At 32.1% G+C, this 25383-nt stretch overlaps 1 pseudogene; it reads right to left on the minus strand.

Moving 5' to 3' along the window:
* Positions 1-1697: 1697 nt before the first annotated feature.
* LOC127726113 (uncharacterized) lies at positions 1698-24698 on the minus strand (annotated as a pseudogene).
* Positions 24699-25383: the final 685 nt, after the last annotated feature.

The raw sequence follows: 25383 nt of genomic DNA on the forward strand, positions 1-25383 counted from the left end.
ATCTATGACATCACTAAACACACGGGCATACCGAACGAGTTGGAATATATAAACACCGTATGATGGAGCCAAAGGCACATCGCCGTCTAAAAAAGGAAAATTAACAATAGGGAATGAAAAATCGTCTCTTTTGTGGAAATTTTAGTATGGAGTTTCCCTTTAGAAATTGAAATGTCTAAATCTAGAAAAGGACAACTGCTGCTGTTTATGTTAGATTTAGTTAAAGTAAGTTCTTTTGGGTAAATTTCGGTAGTATATTTAGAGAACTCTGGATTATTTAACGAAAAAATATCATCCAGATAACGGTAAATGTAACAATGATGTGTCTCTACTGAGTTTGGTCATAAACTGAGATTCATAGCAATACAGGAATAAATCTGCTATTAAAGGGGCGCTGTTAGTGCCCATAGGAATACCTACTACCTGACGATACACTTTATCGCCGAAACGTACATATATGTTATCTAGGAGAAATTTTAAATTTAAAGCTTCAATCATATCCTCACATTTCCAGTAAGTGTATCTAGCATACTTTCCTTTTTCTTCACAGAAAAAGGCTTTAAACGAGTTACAGCAAACATCGATTCAATGATTGAAACTGCCTCGTTAAAGATCAGCGTGTGTTTTTGATTTTTTGCCTTATTGCAAATGGAAAATTATCAAGTGAATCCGTATGGAGAGAGGTCATTATCGTACTTGATATTAGTGACTGACTTGTTTCCAAATTTGGTTATATCCCTTAAACAGAACTTATTTTTGACAATGTCTAATTCTTTTGCTCTTCAGAATTTAACATTTGTGTTCATTTGTTAAGACTTAAGTTGATTTAGACCTTGCACTTTAGCGTTGAAAATGGTATGGTGACGGACGTATTCATGAATGTCTTTTATGTTATAAATATCTGCGCAAGAACTTCTGTATATCATACATGTCATGATGACAAATTATATTTCTTTCTCGGTACAGAGAAATAATAATCATTCCAGTCTGGTTCTAGTCTAAAACCGCAACCAACTTGGTACCAGTAACAACGTCATTTATCGAGTAAATATGCTTAACTTGAGTCCATTTTGACTGCCAAGTGAACTTATATACATGTAAATAAGAAGATGTGGTATAAGTGCCAATGAGACAACTCTCCATCCAAGTCACAATGTATAAAAAGTTAACAATTATAGGTCAAAGTAAGCCTTCAACACGGAGCCTTGGCTCACACCGAACAGCAAGCTATAAAGGGCCCCAAAAATGACTAGTGTAAAACAATTCAAACAGGAAAACCAACGGTCTAATCTATATAAAAAACGAGAAACACTTATGAACCACACCAACAAACGACAACCACTGAACAACAGGCTCCTGACTTAGGACAGGTGCATAATAATTCAGCGGGTTTAAACGTTTAAACAGGTGCCAACCTTCACCCTAACCTGAGACAGTAGTGTAACATTACAACATAAAAAGACGCACTATAAAATATCAACTGAAATGGCTTAACTCGATCAAAAAGACATTTAAACAAAAACAAGGAAACGTTCACTGAACGAGTTAGTTTGATCTATGACACAATATAAATACAATATAAAACGTAGGTGCCTATATAACATAGACGTTACAAGTAGTTATAAAAAGATGTAGGAACAAAGTCAAAAAGACATCTCTAACCTGGGACAAAATGGCGTAAAATAAAACAACGTACATAGGTAAATTTAAATATAATAATTTTGTTGTTAGGAGTACGGAAGTAAACATTTTTTACAAAATTAATAAATTTGTTGTTCAGAGTACGAATACAGAAGTGAAAATTTATCGTCATACTAAATACTTATCAAAGGTGGTTTATATTAAAAATAGTGAGATGAGATATAACACAAAATAAGTAAAAATTGAATTACAGAAATGCATTACAAATTGTGTCAACAGGTCAATTTAATACGAAAGTACGATTTGAGAGCTCTCGCATGACACATATATTTCCATAAATTTATTGCTATACAAGCTATGTTATAATTATATACTACATTGTAGACAATTAATTATCAAATAGATTATCCAATTTTATACTATAATACAATGCATTATTTACTGTTCAAGTTAAATATTCAAAACTTAAGCTTACTTACGGAGACGCGCCTTTTTAAAGTACGAAAGAAGACGATTATAATTCGACTTTCTTAACTTTTCCTGCAAACATCGGTTCTTGACAAATTTATAAAAGTGATTGTTTATATTCTATCAAGACTTTTTCGCGCATTTCCCGAAATGTAAAGTCGGAATTTGGAAAAAATTCTTCAATGGTTGAGTTTTCGCTGATGTAATCAAAATACGGCCAATGAGTGGTATCACCAGCGTCGTAGCTGTAACACTGAATCGTTGCGCAGTAATCTTGACTTGTATTTATCAGCTTGTGTGTTTGGTACCAGTTTCGATTTATCCACGTGACATCTCCTTCGCGTGCATCAAACTCTTTCAGTGGTTTTGCATCCGGTGAAGATACGTGTTTGTTGTAATTCATGATGTGAATCGAGCCGAAAAGAACTTTAATTACAGCATTGGCGTTACCATGGTTATGAATTGGACTATAATGACCCTTAGGCCATATTTCCAGTACATACGGGATCCCCGGAGATTTTCCTAGACTGTCACCAAGAGTGACTCGAAGATAAGTCTCATTTATATCGTCCCCTCCGAATTCTCCTGTCTTATCTTTTAGCGTTTTATTTAAAAGACAACCCTCTGTTTCTATGCTGTATCGTATGGCGTCTGACAGTAGGACTCCTTCGACCTCCTCCGGATAATTTAAATGACATCCTTTAGTATTTTCATATAATTCTCTGCAAGCAGGCGGAAGACTAGCTGAGAAAATATAATCTCCTTCGTCAAGGAAGAAAAGAACTGTCCAGAACAAATGGCGAAACATTTGAAATAAGTGGATTCTTGTCAAACTCGACCATTTCCTCCGTAACAGTAATACCACCTGAAACGAAGTCAAGTATTATGTACATATATTATATAAATAAGGAGATGTGGTAGGATCACCAATGAGACAACTGTCAACCAGAGACAAAAGGACGTAGAGAGATGTAACTTTGGCCAACTTTAGGTCACTGTACGACCTTCAACGATGAGCAAAAATGTTACCTTATAATGATATATAAAAGGCTCCGGCATGACAAAATGTAAAACAGTTAAACAAGAGAATCAACGGCCTGATTTATGATAAAACAATAAACGAAAAACAAGTATGACAGATATCAACCAACGGCAACCCCTGAATTAAAGGCTACGGACACTTGGGACAGTCAAATACAGAATGTTGCGGGGTTGAACATGTTTGTTAACACTCATTCCTCCCATAGCTTGCACAACATAAGAAAAAACTGTAAAAATCCATTGGTACAAAAAACCCGCCAGATCGGCACGCAGAACATTGCAGCTACTGAAAACTAGTTTAAAAGCCTATTACAATTATTAAAATACTCTTGTTTATCAATTAGAACAGATAATATAAGTAGTTTTACTTAAAACATATGTTTCAACAGATCGCTGAAATCGGAATATCTTACTGACTTAAAAGCTAAATCTCACGCAACACTTCACTATATTAAATAAGTTCTCAGATAGCTGCATTGTAATGTTGTAATATGAATAAATAAAAGTATTTTAAATGAAATACTAACAAACTTAATTTAAAAACGTAAATGACTTCAATTTGTAAAAGAGTACAGGTATATTGCAAATATGTTTTTTGCATTAAATATTGTAGTGCTACATGATAAATGAAGTGATAAAGAATTAAATATAAATGTATTGAAGATTTAATAAATGGTTTGAAAAGATTTCGAAAGACAGTATTAACCCTCTTGATGCCACATTAAAAAAATCAACGTTTCGACGTTGCCAATGGGCAATGACAATTTGACGTCGCCAGTACCAAATTCTTTTGACGTCGTCTTTTTGGCGTTTTTTTTTTTCTCATATTGATTTATAAAGTTGTTTTTCTACGCGACCGGCATTCACAATAGCGGTGACCAGGAGATCATTTTGATAATGCTAAATTGACCGATTAAAATCTTTCCATACAAATTTGCTTCTTGATGGACCAAGGAGACTCATGAATGTAAAGTTAACTGATAAATTTTTGAAAATACTGTTGAATTTGTGCAATTTACGTGTTAATTACTTTACCCATTTCAATTTTCGACTGATATAATTCTCCAAAACGCAAGACCAATTATTAAAAGTTCTTTTTTTAATTGCAAGGGAATATTGTAAAGTATTATGCAATACGTATTTGCCACCTACAATTTTGGCTATATATTTTCATATCATAACAGTTTTTAAAAAGATATTTTAGGGTTTTATCTTCGATTGTTTTTGTTTTCTACTGATGTGAACATTGATATTAATATTTTGCAAACTAATTTGGGTAAAATATATGACAAACTTCGGGATGAAAAATTATTGTTTATATCACCAGTAAAAGATAATTGTCCAAGGATAAATATTACTTATAAACATATTAGATTTGTGATAATTTTTTTTCTATTAGTTGATTGAAATCCAATAAGAAATAACTATATAAAATTCATATTTAAAAAATGTAATATATAGCCAAAAGTTGTTCGTGAAAAATACTTCTCGGCCACTGTATAAAAAGGAGTTGTACATAATTTCTTCTAAAAGGGTAATGAAAGGTCAGTTATAATCGTTTTTCCCCATGTTCAAGAACTTTTATTTTTCTATAAGTAACATTTTGATTTAACAATTACTGATAAAAAAGAAGGCGAGTAATGTCGTGATATTTTAACCTAGCAACATTGTCCTGTGCTGTCTCTATACATAAACCATGTGAGCAGTAGTCTTTTTTTTTTATATTACATGTAAGAACATTTTTTTCTTGCATTTAATGTTTAGGGATAAATTCAAAAGACGGGCTTAAATTTATCTTAACTTGTCTCGACACGGGACTATTAGTATATGAAGTTATATAGATGTGATTGCGTATTGAATGTTTGTCAACCTCTGTTTGTCATGATTTTTTTTAATTTATTGTGTCTTTTGATGTAGGCCTAAACCACTTCTTTTTATCTTGGAGATGGGGTATTGAAGGTAACAAGATTCATTTTGTGTAAATTTCTGTAGAACAACCTCAATTTCAAAAACATACAGCAAATAAAAAACAGTATGAAAGAAAGTATTGCCCGTAACTATTATCGAAAATAATTTAAGTACCCATACTCCTTGTATTCTTCATCTGCAAAACAACTTATATCATTTCTAAATGGTATATTTTACATCATTAACCGAATCAAATGGTCAAAAATAGTTCCAGATTTTAGAGGCCGTAATAACCGCTGCTGGTTTTGTGTAAAAAAAATTGTGCCAGTAGAGGGTGTCTCCTCTTATATATCTTTTCGTGTTCTCTTCTAACGAATGCATAGACATTGGGTGTTCATTTTGTATTTTTTAATGTGAATCATAGCACAGAGAAGTACGATTATCGACAAGATCCTTTTAAGTTAAATTACAAAAATGAATTTCGAACACTCGGAGAACATATTGTTTCATCAGTTTATTCTCTTAATTTATTTATGAATATTTCATGACCAGGTCTGTGGTATCTGTTTAGTGAAATTCAAATCCCTAGCTTCTGTTAAATCCGGAAAAGTCAGACTTCAAATAAAAAATACTGGTCCCTCAGGCTTTAAAATTTCAAGCTGGATACAGATGGTGCATGCATGGCTAAAAATACCAAAATAATGTCAAAAAAATTCAGTAACTTTCATTTTTTTTTTCAATAAATGATTAAAAACTTGTGTGTTATACTTGAACATGAGTATGAATAAGCCATATAGTATTAGAGATGAGGTTTTTCACTACAGTCTAATCTATATTTAATAAGACCTTATGTAGTATTATGAATTAGGTCATTAATTTTCTCAATTGAATTATTTCACATTTTTTCATTTCGGGGCCTTCTATAGGCGACTAGTGGTATTGTTTTTCTCATCGTTGAAGGCCGTACGGTTGCCTGCAATACTGCTGACATCCACTTCTTTTCAACTTTGGTTTATTGTTGTCTCATTTGCAGTTATACCACATTCCCTTATTTTTATATTATAAGTATAAAATATTGGTCGCTGAACTAAATGACATGCAATTACTTAATCGTAAATTCAGTTTTAAAATAGCTTTACTTAAAATTTGAATTAAATATTTCTTCTATCAACTATGTGAAGCCGACTGAAATTGTCCGTCAATAATGCACCATATAATGTTTAATGACACGATTTCATTCTAAAATGTTTGTAAAATATTTTTCCTGCGGTGTTCACACAAATAAAACAGTCGAAGTTCACGAAATATATGTTTGTAAAAAATGGAATTAAACCTTTCCTCCTTCACGACAGGAACTCAGCTAGCAATAATAAAGAACACTTTGAAACATCAAAAGGAGTTAAAAATATGGTTAAATTTCAATTATCGAAAACTAATAAATACGAAATTTTGTTTATCAAATTAAAGTAAAGTATTTGTCGCTTATCAGTCAAACACCATTTGGATAAAAGGAACTCAATTTAGATAAGAAACTGTAGGCATTGGCAGTGTGTATTTTATCGACAATGTTAGGGAATTTCTGTTGAGTTCCATGTTTAAAATTAGTGTTTTTCTAAATTTTCATAACTCCAAATCTCAATATTCTTTTGATATTTAGCGAGTCTTAACTGTGCGTTCTCTTGGGCCATGATTCTGTCATGGGTGGACCGATTTCCCGTTTCGGACTGAGAAGGTAAACACATAAACATTACTATTCGAACATACGTAATGTGCGAAACTTTCTAAAGTACTTTTCAACACACAGCCTGACGAATATGACGGATATGCGGTTAATAAAGTGTTTTATATTATGTTAGTCTGGTAAGTTACAATGCCAAAAAAAGGGCGGCCCGGTCTTGTTGTTCAATTATCTTGTGTTTCCAGCTCTTATGTCGATCTTTAAATCGTCAGCATCAGTGTCATGTGCGTGCATGCAAATATAAAAACCAACGTTGTCGTTTGCCGCTGGAAGACGGGTTTTTTTTTCAAAGAAAGAAAACTCAATTTACTTGTGCCATAATTATAACGTCACAATGACGTCATGGATATTACGTCATTGCTCCAAAATACACTTAGATGACCGATGGTCAACAATGTTATAACGCATTAATTATTTAGTGTAGTATAGGTTGCAAAGTTTTGATTTATAATATATACTTATTGTAATATTGCTGAAACGACATATATATGTCGCCTTGGCATCAAACCCCCAAACGACTTATATGTCGTTTTGGCATCAACACTGAAACGACATATATGTCGCTTTGGCATTAAGAGGGTTAATGAAGAAAATGTTTTTAAAAACGCATCCTGTTCTGTTTCAAATGGTTGACTGAGTTGGACTGCTTTACTGAACATGCTGAATAAACAACATTAAAGGGAAGCTTCGAGCAAAAAATGAAAACAAAAATTTGATCTTCAGTCTGTTTAATTATGCATTATGTTCATAAATATAAACGTTTTAAAAAATCGAAAGTAATAGAGTGAAGATGAAACGGCAGTCTCATTTAAGTATGCATGTGTTTTCGGTAAAATGCAATATAATGCACATTCCTTAATCTGTCATTCAATTGATTAGTATTGTTTTGTTGTACAAGACTGTCATCAAATTAATTAATATGCATGCTGTCGTTAAGAAAGCTTTACGTGATCAAAACATTGCCCTGAAACGGGACAATTTCAGTAAAAAATCACACAAACAGTAAATTGTTATTCAATCTTGAATCACAATATGTTAACTTAAATAATTGAAGAATTACTAAGATATAAAGTCAAGATGTTTATTTTTTCAAAAAATAACGTTATTTATTTGACATTACATAACGTCATAATGGTGTTCACGTCACGTTCTTAGGAAGTTTCGCGCTTTTCAATTAGCTAACGTCAAGCACTTTGCAGTGGTTGAAAGAAAACGTTCAGTTTTTGCAAAACAGCACTATACTTTACAAAATTTCATGTCAGTTTTACATATTTTCGGTTGGTTATCTTAAATCAAATCAAATATTTTATTGGATAAAGCACACACACACATATATATATATATATATATATATATATATAAAATATGACGTTCCGTAATCCAAGTGTACAACATAGATTCCCGTTTGAATGGTTTTACACTAGTAATTTTTTACGGCCCTTTATAGCTTACTGTTCGGTGTGAGCCAAGGCTCCGTGTTAAAGACCGTACTGTGACCTATAATGGTTTACTTTTATAAATTTTGACTTGGATGGAGAGTTGTCTCATTGGCACTCATACCACATCTTCTTATATCTATGACAAAAAATGTAAACAAAACATAATGCATAATAAGAGAAAATTAATTATATGCTGTAAATATAACTACAAGTATATTTTTTGTACGGTACTTCCATTACTTATGCTAGCCTAACTGACACAAAGCATAGTTTTTAACTTCAAATTGGGTTTTTCTCATTGTTGAAGGCCGTTCGATTGCTTGTAATTGTTTACATCCACTTGGATAGTTGTCTCATTGGCAATCATACCACACCTCCTTTTTTATATTCAAAGGCTTATCTCATATTTTTACAAATTCGGTTGGCATCAGTCAACTTATTTTGATTAATTAAATATAATTTAAATTTGGATGAAACGCGTCTCCTGAGTGGCTGCCAATGTTTGTCTATCAGCTCATAGACATAATTTTGTCATGTGACCGTGATGACCGTGATGTCATCAACGTGATTTACTCCGGCTTAAAATGGAAATTAGAATTAAATTATAAGTTATGACTAATATTTTTTCTGTCTATTCGAAATAACATGAAAAATGTGGTGCACACTTTAAAATAACCCGCTACGCTGGTTATTCGGTGTGTTCCACATTTTTGATGTTATTTCTTCATAGACAGAAAACATATTACAGTCATTCCTTAAATGTTACTGATTTCATAACATCATCTTTAACCAATTTTTGAAAACTTAAATTCTCCCGAAGGTTTTTATATAGGGGACATTATAAAAGGAAGTGCACACCATATTCTGCTTTATCTCCGCAAAATTTGCAGAAACTTTAAGTTGCTAAAGTTATTGGTAAACTGTATCACCCCGTTTCAATAGCAAGTGATTGTGCACTTATTCTTATTTTTGTGAGAAGTGATCGCTCATATTTTGGAATATCAAAGCATAGTAAAGCTTTTAAGTCAAACGATGAGCAAGTTTTACAATACAATCTGAATTTAACAGTGTTGTGTTATTAGATTTAATGTGCTCAAATTGATATAATATTTAATAATTTATAAAAGTTTTTAAATGACTCTCCAAACGCAGTATATAACTAGGGAGCTACCATTTGTGATTTTTGTGGTGGTGGTAGTGGTGGTGATGATGGGGGTGGGGTTTGGTGCTATTATGAAAAATCTTGTCCTGAATTTTTTAAGTTGTAATCTCTGTTCTGCCTTTTTTATTTTTTCACTCTATTTGGTCCTGCCTTTTTTGTATTAGTTTATCCTGACTTTTTTTTACATAAATTGTCATCCTACCTTCCTTTTTTTTACCAAGTTGCTCATCCTGCCTTTTTTTAACTCAAAACTCCTGTCCTGCTTTTTTTTCAAATTTCACCCCCCCCCCCCCCCAGCCAATAAATATCAAAGGGTAGCTCCCTTATAACCTATACAATACACGTTTCTTTTGTTTTAATTGTGTTTTCTATGTACATGCACCTGTATATGTATTTCCATAGCACGCTTATATTAAAATCTGAACTGTCAAAATAAGATTTTTTACATTATTGGTTTAGGGGCCAGCTGCGTTGGAGACCCATTGGTTGCCTTGTGGTGTTTTCTGCCACACCTCAAAAGGCCAACATTTTATTGGCTTAACTATGATGCAATTAATTTTAAGCCTTGATTTCTTAACAAAGACCCATATAAGATTAATGGTGTTTACACATGCACACAAGCACAAGCATGCAAAATTTATATCCTTTACTTTAATAGAAATGTTTAAAGATGCCAAAAATATGTCAATGCTGTGAAATGTTTTGCTATATATACTGTAAAATGTATCTGTCTCCGGAAATATCCTCCCCCAGTGAAACATTGCAGAGGCGGATTAAGGGGTTGATTATATAAGAAATCACTGAAGCATGACTGGAGCGGGGCCCCTTCTTAGGCAGTCAGTGGGCCCCACTTATGAAAATTTCTGGATCCGCCACTGCATTGTAATCATCTTGTTCCCTTTTCTTTGTAGACGATGGTTGCACCGACGCTAGTGTCATCACATGAAATATTTCTTGTGTTTATTATGGTTATTATTTTCTATGTTATACATGTATTCATATCATATTTTTATATGCCATATTTATTATCATATCACATTGACGCTTGACGAATGACAAATCCAAATCGAGCACACCTTTTTACCTGCATGATTTCTAGTTACCGCCAAAAATGTGGATGGGTTGCGCTACTAGCTATATATTTACATGTTTGTTTATTTTTCTGTTTCTTTGTTTTTAGGTTCGGTTCTAATATTTTCGTTAATAACTGCTTAATTTCTTTGATTAACACTGTTCGGTGGTATATTTATACTATTTGTAACTATCATTATACATATATATATTTACAGAACAAATAATAAGAGGGCCCTTCCGAATTTATATAGCTATATCAGTTGGAAAGCAAGTCCTTGGAAACGTCCGTTGTTGTCAAGCTCTATCAGCAACAATAGCAGGGGGAATTAATTAGGTGGCGCTACAGTCGTCCGTGACGTCAAAAAGTCCGCCAAATCAATCGGCTAAAAGATTGACGTTTAAAGTATTTATTTCAACTTGTCATGCTTTTATTATAATTGAATTTTAAAATTTGAAGGTTTTGCGACCAATATAGATTAAATAAGTCATACAAACATTATCAAAAATAGCTTGTTATTGCTATTATTTTATCCTGTCCGTTCTAAAAAATTTCAGCCATCTTTTTTGTTCGCCAAAAACATCGATTTTTCATAACTTGACGTTTGCGTATCCAAATACGGAAGAGAACGGTAATAATCTTAAATGAATCCGGGGAAACTATTTCAAATTTCTACACAATTTTGAAGCCATCATTTTTTACTATTATACATCAATTTTGGTGACCACCAGTCATGTCAATTTGTACCTGGTTCTGGCTGCGTTTCTACTTCAAAACAGTAAAGTTCAACTTCTTTTCATTGTACCTGTTTCCAAAGTACTCTAAAATACTGATTTTATTATAGATATGAATGAAATTGTGATTAAAAATTGTTGTTTTTCACAATTCCGTACGATACCTCCATTTTAAAGTAATTAAAACCCTTTTTGATCCCCTACACAAATTGACGGTGACATTGTTTTCTTTTTCAACATACGTCATATAACGTTTACAAAATATGTGTCAGGGTCATGTGCATAGTGAAAATTTACACATTGGACAAGTGAAACAACAAACAAAGTTCTTCTTTATGGCGTTTGAAACTATAGTATAGGTCTATGAAAATTTCATTTATACTGGATGCAAATATGACAAATTAATGATGGCCTACTGTATATATAAACAAAAGCACAAAAATAGCAATAGAAAATGCATTGCAAAGAAAATTTCTGAAGGAAAAAACATATGAAAAAAGGAAATGAAGGTCAGTTAATTATATTTATATTTTATAAGTTAAAAACCTTGCTTATTAATTATCTCTTTGCTAAGTAAGCTACATTAATAAGAGCAAACACTAGCTTTTCAAGTCAAACAAGAAATTATTCATAGAGATGAATTCTCTTACAAAATTGAATTTATTCAAATGGCAAGTTCTTGTCAAATTTAATCATCATTGATCATTATTAAAGTAAAATGCACAAGATTTGTCATACCAACTTTCATTTCTGAGATTAATATCCAATTATTCAGATAAAATATACAATACTTTGTTAATAAATATGTAAAGCAGCAGATACAGCAACCTGAAGAGATTGAGAAGAAGCCCCATTTTTTTTCAAATAGTTTACTTTCATAATCTATAAAACACCCTGAGAAATTGAACAAAGGCTACTGTGCTAGCTAATCTAATAGTTGAATTTTACAATAATAATGATTTTAAAATTCAAAATTATGTCACTTTCACTTATAATTTTAAGCATTTTTTTTTTACAGAATTTTTGTCATTTTTTTGGTAAACTTTTCCTTTTTCTGTAGGATATTTTCTAGGCTGTACTGTACTGTTCAACTGAGAAACATAGGCTTGAGTTAAAAGACTTTTTTACTTTGAAGAAACTAAATTTTGACTCTTGGTCCAACTTTATTAAAATATAAAATATATAAAATGGTCAGTACTATTTTTTTTCAGAAAGATTATTTAAATTGTATACAGTATGTTTTATTGCATTAAACATTGTTAGAAGTAGTTAAAAAAATCCATTAGGAGTGATCCCATATCCCATTATAAAAATTGCAAACTGAAAGTAAATGTCATCAGCCAGAGCTAATTTATATCAGTTCAGCTAGGTTTCTAGATCTAATTTTTACCATTTTTTTGTCTTTTAATTTTTACCTGTAATCCTTCTCTGAAAAGTAGGGAAGTATCTCTTCTAAATATTATAATAACATAGTTGTTAATCGACTTTCTTTTATTTTCTTCTTGATTTTTGTAAAATAAACTCCTTTTATTCATTTTGGTGTTTTTTTATTTTTGACTGGTGGTATCAAGGGGAGATAACCACTTGCACAAATCGGCAAAAAACCACCGCTTCGTGTTGAACATAACTTGCGTATCCAAAACTGTATTGCCTAGATATTCATATCGAGTGTTTGTCTTAATGAGATGCTTTATTAAATTTAAATTCAGCCCATCATTTTTAGTTTCCTCGAAAATATTTAGATTTTTCGATCAGCTCAGCATGGACAATTTTCACACAAACTTCAAGTTTGAAGATAAAATAAAGAATAAAGGACTTTGATTTGATGTGTAAGTTTTGACGAGTTAAAACTATGTATATTCAAGATTATTTTTATCAATAAGTTTTTACCATGACAGTGGTATTTTAGTGAGTAAAAGTGAGGTTTGTCTCATCTGTAGTTTTACTGAATTTTCACGGTCACGTGACTCTATTGTTGCTGATAGACTTGGGGTCAAACCGTGACCTGCTTTCCAACTGATATGGGGAAATATAACTCACGAAACATCCTTTTAGATCTTTGTCCACCGAACAGTACAAGTGCGAGGGGAAAATCGTGATGAACGATGTAATGTCTCCAATGATAAACAAAAAAAACCCCACATTTTGCACCTAAAAATCTTCTAATAATCAAATTTGTTATATTCTGGGGCGGACAAGAAGCAAGAAAACGACCGGTGTTTACGTTTGATACCGGAAGCATACCTATGACGTCAACTAGTTTATGTGCCAAAGAAGATGACATCATTTCGAGGAATTTTCTTAAAATGAATATTTTACAACAAAAAGATGAATAAAATTGAATAATTTATTTATTTTGCATTAGAATTGAGATAACTGTGTTGTATTTGAAGCTTTGCAAACGTCCATCGGTAGTTTTATTGTCGCAAATATCCGTTTACCTGTCTCCGCGTACAATACAGTTATCTCTTAAATATCCGATTCTTAAAGAACAAATTTGATACAATAAATCATTTAACAACTATTAAGGAAAAGTTGAATAAACAAATGGGAACACATTGAAAATAAAAAAAAAATCATGGTTCTATCAATTCACTTATTTGTCACGTGATCCATGTGCTCTGTATTGATTGCGTATCAATGTCACGATTCTGTAAACTTCTGAAACAAACTCAAAAGGTTGTTAGCTTGCGATGTAGTATATATGCACTGGTTCAATAATTTCGATAACATTAGAATTATAAGAAACTTGTTTCATATGACTTTATTTAGAGACCACAGTTGCAGTTAGTAGAGCTCATATTTTTGGCAGTTTAAACTTACTAAATAAGCGTAATGTAAATTTTTAAAATAAAGAGAAGTAACAAACTTAGTATAGTGTCCGGCTGGTACCGTGTTTGTACGAGCAAATTGCTCTGGTTTTGCGAGTGTTACCGGTTTTTTTCGTGTGAATATGACGCGAAAGCGAAGCTTAAAATAAATATAAGAGGTAGTTTAGTATAATGGATAAATGTATATTACCACACATTATTTGTAGTTTTGTAAGTATTATATATCCTTAGAATGTTTTTATTTCCAAAATGTGATATAAAGCCATTTTAATACACAAACGAAAGTAAAAATATCAAAGAAAATGCGGCCATCTATATATACTTACATTAATAGACATTTTATAGAAATACTTGTATTTGGATAAATAAGGTCATTCTGAGATTAAATATGTTTGCGTGAATTTTTCGAGTACTAGTATATGAATGCTTCTATTGACCTTTTCCCGAAATAATACAGTGTATAATACACTTTCAGAGATTCAAAGAATCGTAATTTTACAACTTCGATTTTAAGGTCAAATGTCCAACACAAAGGACACTTACTTGAAAGTCAAAACAAAAGAATTTGCAAATATAAAATATCAAACTGAAATTAAGAATAGCACAATGTCTTTTCAAGTATCGTTATTCTGAGATTTTATTTATCATTTATATGTCAAAAGTATGCAGAGTGTTGTAGAGGTTTCTTTTTATGATGCCAGTTAACGCGTTCTGGAAGAATTCCAAAGAATTTAAGACAAATACAAATAAGAACTTTGACGAGAGGTGCCCGGTTAGTCCATATTTTAAAAAAGTCGTTACATTTTTTTCATCTATTTTCTCTTTACAAGAGGTTAATATTATAGGCAAAACATGTTTTATTACCGTTCTTTTTCTAACTTTGACATCACGATTGCATGATGCTTCAGGGATTTTTCTGCAAAATCTTAAAAATCATCATTGCTGTTTTTTTCTACTGACAATTAAATGGCAATAAATTGAAAGCCTGTCCCGCGAATATATTTTTGTCAACGCAGCACCATACATCTCAAATATAAAGTTGAGGTACGAGTACTGTTGTGAGTCACACAAGGGATGACATTCAGAACAATGAAAATCTACGAAACCTTCAATACTGTAATTAAATTTTGAAGCATTTTTGTTATATTCTTGTCTATTAAATTCCAAAAGAAACTAATAGTTCCACAAAACTTCCACAAAAAATGTATTAATCTATTATGATTCTTGTACATTTATCAATCTAAAAATGACATTAAAGTGAAAATATTTTAAAAATATAAAATCTCAAAAATGTGCCAAATACAGCCCTTACAATTCCTAGTCCATTGCTTTTCTACTAACCCTTTGATTTATTGGGTATTAATTCATACTTTCTGATGTACTTCTTTTCCTCTGCATTGAAGTGGGGATACAAATCTTTCCTTATTTCTTCCTTTTCTTCCTCTGAAACTGCATTTATAAGAAAGTCGTGAGTTAAAATTGTTGTTTCCTCCATTCGGTACCCCTTTCCATACTTGAGAACGAGATTGTCTCGGTCATAACTGTACCAATATGAAATCTTGCCTTGTTCTATGCCACATCCATTTGTATGGATCTCAGAAAGTTGCTCGTTTTCTTCTCCTTTGCTCTTAATGAACACGACGTGGTCTCTTTCAATTTGAACGGAAAGCCTATAAACTCCCTCTTCATTTTCCACTGAGATTAAGAAAGGGATATTGGTGTCTTTGTTGAAAACTAAGATCCCTTGTCCGTTCACTGGAAACTGTTTTTCCCAGGTTGGCGTGTCATACTCTCTCCGGGCTTGTTTCACTACAATGTTAGTAGAATACTATTTATTTGAACATTCCAGTTTGTTTTAGACATTAACCCATCTTTTAATTTTTATTTTTTTTCAAACTTCATGACTATTAGTCTATTTTTAACAAATTTAGTATAATTCTGTCATTTGCATTCATTTTTAATATAGACAACTCTGTAAAGTCAAAGTTTGTTTTTTTTATTATAGTCAGAATACAATTATTGTTTTTTTCTTCAGACTATTTGAACACTGGATTGGATTTTTACTGTCATTTTAACGGCATAAAAATTTGATGATGGTTGTCATTTTAATTTCGATAAAATGTCATATTTAAGATCTACAGTTTCTGCTTCCTTATTGTTATTTCAGTAGATGTAGAGATATTTTTAATATGAGCTACTTAGCTTAACTGCACTAGTTTCGTCAAGAAAAGCAGTTTTGAGCAAATATTTCTCGACACGTACAAGTGGTTATTACATTATAACATTATGACCCCCAGTCTATTGCTTGAGTTATATCTCAAAGAATATATCTCCCTTATGCAAAGATCTGATTCCTTGCCGGGCTTTGGCCTCACTTTTTTTGTCTTGTTTGGTTTATACTTTTCATCATTTTTATAAGCTTTAGATTTTCAAACATTTTGGCCTCCGGCATCACGAAAGAGACATTGATTGTCGAAATTCGTATCTGGTGCAGAAAAATTGGTACCGTTTAATCTATTATAGCTTAAAAACAGATAAGCCACCCCATACTATTTTATTTTTGTTGTTGTTTGCAAACGCTTCGCAATCATTTCTATGCACACATACAAACCTACCTGGTTTGGGATTTTCATTAGCTGGTCGTTGTCGCTTAGCTGACATTTCCAAATAACTTCAACACTATAAAGCTGCAATATATAGGGAAATGTAAATGTCACATGAATGATTAAAAAGATATATATGCCATTGGACGTTATGCGACATCTCTTTCTTTGTCTCTCTCTCTCTCTCTCTCTCTCTCTCTCTCTCTCTCTCTCTCTCTCTCTCTCAAACACACATATTTGTTCAAATAATTGTTTTTGTTTCATTAACCTGATTAACGTATTGCTCAAAGCAGTCAATATCAAACCATTTTGTATGTTACACTGAGACATTTACCAATGTGATGGCTGACAAAACAACTATCAGCACAAAGACAGTTCTACCAACCTACACAGTAAATTTGTAATAACTCAAAAAGAAAATGTTGAAAACATCAATAAAGGTAAGCGCAACTGCCACAGCTCACTAAATGTTGTCAATATGATATAATTCTATGCGACTGTCATACAAGTGAGAGGTTTAGCTAGCTAAATAACCAGGTTCATTTCACCATTTTCTACATAAGGAAATGCCTACACCAAGTCAGGAATATCACAGTTGTTTTCTATTTGTTTGTGTTTGAGCTTTTCATTTTTTGATAAGGGACTTTCCATTTTGAATTTTCCTTAGAGTTCGGCATTTTTGTTATTTTACTTTATGCCTATCATTCTTTTTGTTGCCCCGTTTCTATTTATTTGGCAATTTACATACTAAAAGTTTAATTGGATAATAATTTCATAATATGTATTGTCTATACTGGTTTCATTTCATTAACTTTATATTATTTAGTGTGATTTCATTTGGCATCCATCGTCATTGAGTCAATAAGCTAATAGTAGCTGTGGTCTGCATCGCTGAATCCCCAGCAGAATTGTTCTCGCTAAATTTTGGTCCCGCGAGGTGAATGCGGAGGTTTTAATGCAACTTAGCTAATTCATGACTTTTAAAATTATAAAAAAAAATAAAAAAAATGGGAATCATTAGAGGTGTACGAAGACGAGTGATGACTATTTGTATGGTTCGGGTAAAAGTAAAGAAAATGGGCGACTCACGAATGATTTATCTTATAGATAGGAAGACAATGCAGATAATGCAGATAATAGGTGTAGCGATGAGGACTTTAGGGTCACGGACAATCCAATAAAAAGTATGCGTACATCGAAACCTTGTATTTTTATTAATGAAGTAAATGACAAAAAAGATACAATATAACAAAATCAAATCCAATATATTACATAGCCGCAAGTTAGTTTCCGGAGTTTAGATTCAGATTCAGAAACAGAATTTGAGAGGAAGCTTTTCCGTGAAAAACAAACAAAAAATGAAAATACGGAAAACGTACATAAACAAAATTATATGTATAGAGTTGAATCAGATGCTCCTCTGTTCAGTCCTGTAAGGCATTCCGATTATGACTATAAGATACAAGGGCATCATGAAAACGTAAAACACATGCAAAAACAAAATAACAATGAGTTTATAATGTCGAAAAGATATGAATGGAGAAAGCCGGTTGGTAATGAGCGTAAATTACCTACACTGTAAAACAATGAGCATTACGCAACCAAATGAAAATGTATCTTTTATACAAAAAGCATGAATTGAATGAGTTCAATATTTTGAAACGATATGATTTAAGAAGATCGACTTGTTACAAACGCGAATTACCGATATTGTCAAACATTGAGCATTACACACCGAAACATTACAAACCAGATTATACAGTACAATGCATGACAATATACCTGGGGCAAGATACACCGAACAAAATTGAAACAATACTTTATACATTTCATGCGTATGAAACGATTTTCTGGATTTAACTTCACCATGAACGCTAAAAGAAAGCCTAATATTTAAAAGCCAAGAGTGAATAAGAACGAAACAATTGAAGGACCAACGCAGGAGATACCTGTTTGTAGTCAGAACAAAAGATATCCAATGTCTCAATGTACACAAGGAAACCCATATAATTGTACACCATTCGGTCGTGACCCTCAAAAGTGTAAAACTTTTATGTTTTCAAATACTAGTACCCTATGTTTACAAACACTCCAATGATTAGTACTAGACAGGGAAATTATAATCCTTATATAGATACAAATGTTTATTTTGCACCTGGACGGAAACAAGACAGAATGGGTCGATGACATAGTTCACTTTCAACAAGTTTCCACATGGAATAAATAATGAGAAAGCACAGCAGATATCCATCCGAGTTCAATTGCATCACCCTCAAACATCAATTAATGCTATTGTTTTTGCTAGTGAATTTGTTAGGTCCTTCTAGTTAAACATTAAAATCTAATGAGAAAGAAAACAAACTGAGCACTTTCGCTTTACAAACTTTAAGTTTAAAAGAAGAGAATAGTAAGCCTGAAAATTTGATTATGAATGATATTTCAAAATAATAAAATGTAAAGCTTGAAAAATTACTCAAGAAGGAAAATAGGGTAGCTGAAATCAGCCCCTAAAATGGTTGAGATAAATGTTCCAAATCAGGGTATATATGATATACAGACGCATTATGGTTAAACTAGAAGAATAAGATGCTATCACTATAATGAAAAAGGGCATGTACGGAACTGGTGTAAATATTTACAGCCACAATTTAATGACCATTGGAGCATTCAGGCACATATAAGGTCAGTTTGCAATTTAAACTAGGAAGCGAGTTCAAGGTCGGGAAGTCGGTCCAAACTGAAAAATGACCAGAGAAAATGACAACAGGTTAATTAACTGAAAAAGAAAAATGGGAACATCTTATTTACTGAAGTTAAAGCTGGTGTAGAGAGGTTAAATGCTATTGAAAATAACAGTGTTTCTGGACAAATTAAACTAGAAAAAGATGAAAATGAAAAGAAGAATTAAGTTTATTCAAATAGAATATTTGGCTCAAGCTTTTATGTAGAAGCTGAAATTAAATGCGCAGAAGTGCAAGCTGTTAGTAGATGCAGGTTCTGTTTGTATTCTGTCAGCATACTTGTTTGCCAAAGTTAAAGAGAAATTTTCACTTTCAAAGACTTGCACTTCAGTTCATACAGTGGTCGGTACTGCCCCAAAAAATTACAAGAAAAATTGACCTGAAACTGAAAATTTGTAAACTCTGTTAGACCAATAGCTAATAGTTGCTCAAATTGATAACCTTTCATGTATCTATTGTATGAGAACTTTCTTGCCCAGCATGATGTAGAAATACATATAAAAAAGATGTACTAGTTAAGGTGAACAGATACATTTTAAGAAGGAAGATAGTAAGGTTTGCGCCAAGGTTAGGCTAACATGTAAGTTTTCTATACCACAACTATAAACAAATTATGCAACTAAAGCAAATGGACAAAGAAAAAATAGAGAAGTGTAGACAAAGTATGTATCACAGTAATGTGAGCAACATGACGTTAACCAAACAATAATTAATCAGACAGTAATGTGTGAGATTAATTGATTGTTGGTTACTTTATGTATAGTTTACATATTTGATCCACAGTTATCACATAATTGATTGGTAACATGACAACCTTACAGGGTAGGTTGAGTAAACAAACGGATACTTTTATTTTGTCACAGTCAATCAAGAGCCTATTAGGTAGGGGCAAATAATTTTCTTCACGAGCCCCCTTCCGTCTTTAATTGAATGATAGTGTGTTGGTGTTTATCAATGCTTAACCCATTTCTCTGACGTCATTCTATTGTTCTTACAGTGGATTATTTTTCAAGAATCCACTGACTACTTCGTTAACTTATTTTATAACTGTAAACTTTTAACTTACGATTTTTTATCCTCTCAAAAACGAGTGGCATATGAAGGGTTCGAACTCGCGCGTATTTTCTTCATAATCAGTAGAGTCTTCAGTTTATGCATGATACCACTTTACCACGAGTGCTCACATAAATCATTATTTAAATAACACTCTTAAAGCGCACAACTGTCAATACATGTCAATAAACTGTATTACTATCTCATAGATAATTCGCTTTTGTTATCTAACAAAATATATATACTATGTCTGGATTTGTTCATGTTCTTTTCAAATTTATTTATATCACGTCAACATTGAACAGACTCTAATTTGAGTAAAGTGTGATATATAAGCTACGACCGTAAAACTACTTCTTTGACTGTAAAACCAGAAACAAAATCTTCGCCTTTACATGAAAATGAAGTATATAATACCTCTAAGATTAAAACTATTTTTATCGATAAAAAAATTACAATGAAAAAATTTAATTCCGGATACAAGGTTCGAACTTTGCACTGTTAATATCACCGTTATGACATTCGTTACCAACGACTAGACGATCACAGCTATGAACAGCTTGATGGTAAGTTTATGAAATCAAGATAATTATTCATTGTACATCCGTAGCAAGAGCAATTATGATGGGGATTCAGAATGCGTACCTCAGATAAAACTAGTTTATTTACCGGTGAACGATATATGCCAAATGAAATTATAACGTTAAAATAATCGTAACTTAATGAAACGGAAACAGTTTACACAGATTTGAATATAATTGTTCAATTTAAATCGTAAGCACAATCGTAATTTTAACACTTTAGGAAAGCAACATGAATTTGAGCATTATGAAATGGCAGATTTATGGCATCTACCTTATCAATATTTTTTTGACTAAGAACGGCTTAACGGTGTTTAGTCTTCAATTAACCAAAACATGTTGCTAAATATTATATATATAAATTTTGAAGGTTCTAAATTTTGGTAATTAAATTTTTTAACTTTTCAAAACAAGATAAATAAATTCTGTATATTAATATATGTCTTTTTGAATAAATTAAATATACCAAAATCTATTCAATATAAATAATTTGTAATGATTAAACATTAAATGAAATATGTATATACAAAACTAAAATCTGGTGTTAAAAAGGGGAGCTAACACCCCATTTAAGTTATCTTAAACTTATGTTAACTTGTCAAATGTCTAATTATAGATGCGAACCGTGTGGATATAATCATTTCCAGCTATTATAGAATAAAAAAGACAAAATACTAAACTATTTTTATGAAATATCGTTGATTCATTGTCAAAACGTAAAACAGACAGTCGTTTTACTAGAAATGGGTTAAGCTAGAGAATTGATAATAAGCAGTGGATTCGGAAACGATAATCAACTTGCGACTAAAGTCGCTCGTTGATTATCGTTTACGAATCCACTACTTCTTATCAATTCTCTACTACTTACAGCACTATTGGACAGTTTTTATAAGTGAAGACAGCAAAAAATCCGAGAAAGAACCACCGTCATTCGGCTGGAAAACTGGCAATTCTAATCAATTAAGATTAGAGTCGAACGCACCAGCCACTTGTAGGATTCGAACTCACAACCTAATTGTTGGCAGGCTAGTGATACATTATATGAACTACTTCGACCACTCAGCCACCTGAACCCTTTTCTCGTCTTTGAACAAGGTCATTTGGTGTAACTTCCCATTAAGATAAGATAATGTATACACCCAACACATTCAAACAGGCATCCCCTTTCGGCATGGATCACAGCTACTTAAATTAAATTGAAATGATTATTTTTTTGTAAATGATTTTTATTCATTTAACAACATCTATCCAAGCATAATCAACACTAAAAGTCTGTATCCTGAAAAGTTTTCCAGTTTTCGTCAGTGGGACATATATAGACAATTGCTGTCAATGTCACTCTTCTGTTTTGTTTTGTCATTTTATCAATTATTTCATTTTTTTGTTGTTTTTTTTTTGTATTTTCTTTATGTTTTTTGTTTTTGTTTTTGTTTTTGTTTTGTTTGGGTTTGTTTTTTTGAGAAGGGGCATTATCAGAAGATTCAGACGATTAAATGTTTTAGAAGGCATCTGTCTTTCTATATTCTTCTAGTGTACTTTAGATTTAATTTGATGTTTTGTTCAAATGCATTATCAATTCATTTTTATAGACGTTCTTCATGAATATTTTTTTAAACATTTGTTGGTTATTTGTTTTACACGACTCATTCAAAATATGCTTCGGTCAAGGTTTTTACACCCCATTAAAACAAAAAAAAAGACGCATGCAATTCTTACTTTTATTTTGATAACCAGATCGTTATTTAAGTCGATGACATTTTTTTCAGGAGAGAACATTTTTTTTTTAGGCATAACAAAGTTCTACAAATCAAGTCATAAAGGAAAGTATCTATTAATCTATTCATCACATTTATTCTAGTAATTTAAACGCAATCACGATGTTTTCCGTCCTGAAAAGGCATTCCGATAGACATTATTCGGAAAATACGATATGTTTCCAACAACAAATACACCGAAGAAGATATTATCAAAATGTTGGACTGTTTAAAATCCGTGCAGTGTCATATAACTACAATTCATAATATATTTAGGAGTTTCATTCGGGTAAGTATACATATGAAATAATAATCCCCAAAAGGATAAAAGATAACAAATTACTACTAAAACAAATGTAAATTTTGGTTAGTAATAGCTCAGATCTTTTAAGTGCAAATCCAGAAAACGTAATGGTGGGCGTTTAAAAAAAATATGTTACTAGTAATTAAATTTAGTCATGAACAAAGATAAAGTGATGCACGTTAATTAAAAACAAAAATACTGAACTCCAAGGCAAATTCAAAAAAGGGGAGCCCATAAAAAACTGACAAAATCAAACGCTATAAACCAACGAAACAAGTGAAAAACAGCTGCCATATTCCTACTTGGTACAGGCATTTTTCGAAGAAAATAGTGTGCTAAACCTGGTCTAATAGCTAAATAAACCTCCAACTTGAATGACAATTGTTTATAGTTCCGTTATATTGACATCATGATTTGGTGAGCAACCCAAACAGACATAATGGGTTAATGTGATAATAATTGGGATCCAGCAGCTTAAACTGTGTAAACATACATCAGACATACAACACAACTGACTCACAAATTTAAACAAAAATACAAATAAATCTTAAAACACGCCATCAAAAAAGGTGAAGATAGTAAAGGTTTCCAAAAAGTGCAGCTAATTGGCATTTGTTATGATACAAATAAGAGGCTTGTAAACAATAAAACTGACTTAAACTGCCACTTTTCTGCAAGAAATCCAACAAAGAATGAAGTCAATTTTTCGTTTTATCAATTTCCTGATTCGAAAAAGGTTTAGTTTTTGTAATTTTGGACTTTCAAAGAGGTAGGGTAATTTGTTTTTGTATTTCGTTCACTCATATGTTAACAAATTAGAAACTTGCTAAACCACACTGGAGTTCGAATATTAATGAGCCTAAACATTATTTACAAAAATTATCAACAATTTTACATATTTCCATACGATACGATAGCTATTCAGCTCTACATTATGATCCTTAATAGTATTGATTTCGAAGACAATAATGCCAAATTTTACATACTTTTTGTAAAAGTTGTCTACAATAAATCGTTTAGGTAGGTTCAGCACAGTCGGTCGACTAAGATAAAAATCGCAGCAGGCCAAATACGAACCCTTCAAAGAGTTGTTGCAATGGATCTTTATAGTTCAGAGAGTGTGATACTTTCCCTACATGAGGCCTTTTACGTCAGGACCCAATACTGACCTGTCGTGGTTACGTATGTGAACACCCTGCACAGTCATAAGAAAGCCTCTTACGGGTTATTGAGATTTGAAATGATTTATGTATACTTATTTGATATAAATTCTCTGAAATAATCCCAAGGAAAAACCTCAAGATGTTTTCTAGCTTGTTAAGTTAAGTTACATCCTTTAGAGTGAATTTTTATATTTACATTAAAAAGTTTGCAGTTGTAGCAGTTGGAATTATACGCCAAAGACCTGTCTATTACATGTAGTGAAATACATCGTCATATAATGTTTTTTTTTGGTAAGATCATGTTCAAATTATACTCGAATTATTTCACTACAATTTACATACCTTTTGAATTAGCTAGAAAATAAGTTCACCTGTGTTAAATAATCATATTAATAATGTATCCTGTTTTTCTACAGTTTTATACAAACGTTCCTGTTCGATGACTGGGTCCGTCTATTACGTAACAAATGTATACAGTGTAACTGGTATTAACTGAACTTTGTGGACATAAACATGGAATACAGGGATTTTAATTAAAGAATCAAGTTTAAGCCAAAGCATAACAAACAAATAATTTATGTGGAAATTAGCGGCCACAGTTCACTTCGAATGATGAGATCTGACATGATAGCAGAATGCCGACGTAATAGATTTAATGGACAAGTCTGTGCACCATTGGTGACAATGGATGCTCAAGTTCCTCCAGGTTAAATACTAAAGAGAACGAGGGCCATGATCCCTAGATACGTCGGGTCATATTCGCATCACCTCCTGGTTTCAGGGGAGTGAAGATTAACAATTTCTAGATCATAAAACAGTTAAGCTCGAACTGGTACCAATTCAGAACCGGCCACTCGTGGTATGTACATGAGATGGTCTTAACAGAACTTCCTGCGGTACCGCAGGAAAGTGAAAACCTAATATGATCCGACGTACAATACAGGAAAGGATCATAACCCCTTAATCTTGCCAGATCCCGACATACGTTTTTGACTGTGACAAAACATGTTATTACAATATAATGAACAAATTAAAATCAAGTAATCAAGATAAATGCTGATCTTTAACAAAGGAAAATTTAAAGTTTAATGCAGTTCTGGCGGACAAACTAATAACGCATATTGATAGTTCCATTTCCACTCTGCTGGTA

This window comes from Mytilus californianus, unplaced genomic scaffold, assembly GCF_021869535.1.
Source record: "Mytilus californianus isolate M0D057914Y unplaced genomic scaffold, xbMytCali1.0.p SCAF_16, whole genome shotgun sequence".
Classification (NCBI taxonomy): domain Eukaryota; kingdom Metazoa; phylum Mollusca; class Bivalvia; order Mytilida; family Mytilidae; genus Mytilus; species Mytilus californianus.